The sequence below is a fragment of the Bactrocera neohumeralis genome, chromosome 5, assembly GCF_024586455.1.
Source record: "Bactrocera neohumeralis isolate Rockhampton chromosome 5, APGP_CSIRO_Bneo_wtdbg2-racon-allhic-juicebox.fasta_v2, whole genome shotgun sequence".
NCBI lineage: Eukaryota > Metazoa > Arthropoda > Insecta > Diptera > Tephritidae > Bactrocera > Bactrocera neohumeralis.
The window spans coordinates 38,376,711-38,379,326 of NC_065922.1; positions in this window are offsets into that span (position 1 = coordinate 38,376,711).

Genomic DNA, 2,616 nt, shown 5'->3' on the forward strand with positions numbered 1-2,616 from the left:
CGGCGGAAGAAAATCAGTCTTGGATGGTACTTTCAAACTGTGATCCCTGGTCGGTCGTGATTCGTAACGGTACTCTGTAGAGGCATATCCATTCTGCAAAAGATGTGAGAGCGACGCACAGCGGCCTGATGAAACTACCAATGATTGTCAAGCAATTATAATACCCTCTTGGATATACGTATAGTGCAGTGATGCATATAGTAGATAGAGATTTGTTTTTATTCGTCGAGAGAGGTCTTTACTTCTCAATTGCCTACTTAGTTCGAATTAGCACCTGTTGGCAAGAGCTATCCTGCGTTGGATTTCCAGGCTGACATTGTTTGTTGGTGTTTATGCTGGTTCCCACATATACGAAACTATCTACAACTTCAAAGTTATGACTGTAAACAGTGACGTGGGAGCCAAGTCGCGAGTGCGACGACTGTTTGTTTGATGACAGGAGATATTTCGTTTTGCCCTCGTTCACTGCCAGACCCATTTGTTTTGCTTCCTTGTCCAGTCTGGAGAAAGCAGAACTAACGGCGCGGGTGTTGAGGCCGATGATATTGATATCATACGCCAGCAGCTGTACACTCTTATAAAATATTGTACCTGCTCGATTAACATCTGCAGCTCGAATTATTTTCTCCAGCAGCAGATTGAAGAAGTCGCATGATATGGAGTCGCCTTGTCTGAAACCTCGTTTGGTATCGAACGGCTCGGAGAAGTCCTTCCCGATCCTGAGAGAGCTTTTGGTGTTGTTTAACGTCAGTTTATACAGCCGTATTAGTTTTGCGGGGATACCAAATTCAGACATCGCGGGATAAAGGCAACTCCGTGCTGTCGAAAGTAGTTTTGAAATCGACGAAGAGGTGGTGTGTGTCGATTCTTCTTTCACGGGTCTTTTCCAAGATTTGGCGCATGGTGAATATCTGGTCGGTTGTTGATATACCAGGTCTAAAGCCACAGGTAAGATCCAATCAGTTTGTTGACGGTGGGCATTAATCTTTCACACAATACTCGAGATATAACCTTATACGCGATGTTGAGGAGGCTTATCCCACGGTAGTTGGCGCAGATTGTGGGGTCTCCCTTTTTGTGGATTGGGCAGAACACACTTAAATTCCAATCGTTGGGCATGCTTTTGTCCGACCATATTTTACAAAGAAGCTGATGGTATGCTCTTTATCAGTTCTTCACCGCCGTGTTTGAATAGCTCGGCCGGTAATCCATCGGCCCCCGCCGCTTTGTTGTTCTTCAGGCAGGTAATTGTTATTCGAACTTCTTCAATGGAACGTCTGCTCATCATCTGATTGGGGAATCGGGTTCGCCTTCTCCTGGCATTGTTCTTTCACTGCCATTCAGCAGGCTGGAAAAGAGTTCACTCCTTAATATCAGTATGCCCTGGGCATGGTCATTCTCAATAAATTGACCGAATCAAGCCATTTATATTATTAGATTCTGCAATGGGTGCTCCCTTGGCCTTGCATATTTCGGTATAGGATTTTTGCATTTTGTGTCATCGTGCAATCTTGCAAGAGCAAGAGAGTCCCCCTAGTGTGCTACATCTATGTATGGTATATATGTAAGTAACACAATGCTGGCAACTTGCCGTCTTATTTCTTTATCTTCTTCACTGGCGTAGAAATCGCTTGCACGGTTATAGCCGAGATAACAAAAGCGCTCCAGTGGTTTTGACTTTCCGAAATTTGGCTAAAATTCGAGATACCAAGTGCAGTCAGGTCATTCCCTACCTGAACTTACCAATGGAGAGGAGGTCTTCTTCTTCGTCTGCTTCCACCGCCATGTACTGAATCGGAAACATTTAAAACTGGAGTGTCCAAATTAGATGAAATTATCTATTGAATTGAATTTCAAAGTTATAACTCTCAACAGTGATGTGAAAGCCGAGACGTAAATCCGATGTATATTTGCTTGATGACAGGGCATATTTCATCTTTCCCTCTTTCACAACTAGACCTATGCGCTTCGTTTCCTTATCCAGTCTGGAGAAAGCAGAACAAACGGCGCAGTTGTTCAGGTCAAAGATACCATATCATCGGCGTTCACCAACAGCTGTACATTCTTATAGAAGATTCTACCTTCTCTATTTACTTCTGCAGATCACATTATTTTCTTCAGCAATTTGTTGAAAAAGTTACACTATAGAGAGAGTGGGAGAGATCCTTCCCGATCCAGTGGAGATTTGCTGTTGCTCAGTATCGAAGGCGGCTTTAAAGTCGAATGAGAGGTGAAGTGTGTCGAAATCTGGTCGATACTAAATTTTCCAGGTCTAAGGGTACACTAATAATTTCCAATTAGTTTATTGACGATGAACTTCAATCTTTCACACCTTAAGACCTTATATGCAATATTAAGCAGGCTTATCCCACTGTAACTGACGCAGATTGTGGTGTTCCCCTTTTTGTGGATTGGGTAAAGCCCACTTAGGTTCCCTTGTTGACGGTTGACCTTTTACTTTATGGAAATCAGCCTTTGTAAAATTTTATGACATAATAGCAAGACCAGTTATTTTTGATCATTATGCGTGTGCTATGGTTGTTATATTAAAATTCGAGCGTTACGGTAACATTTTTTTTAAATTTCGATATGGCAATTTCGGCAAATCAGCTGCGT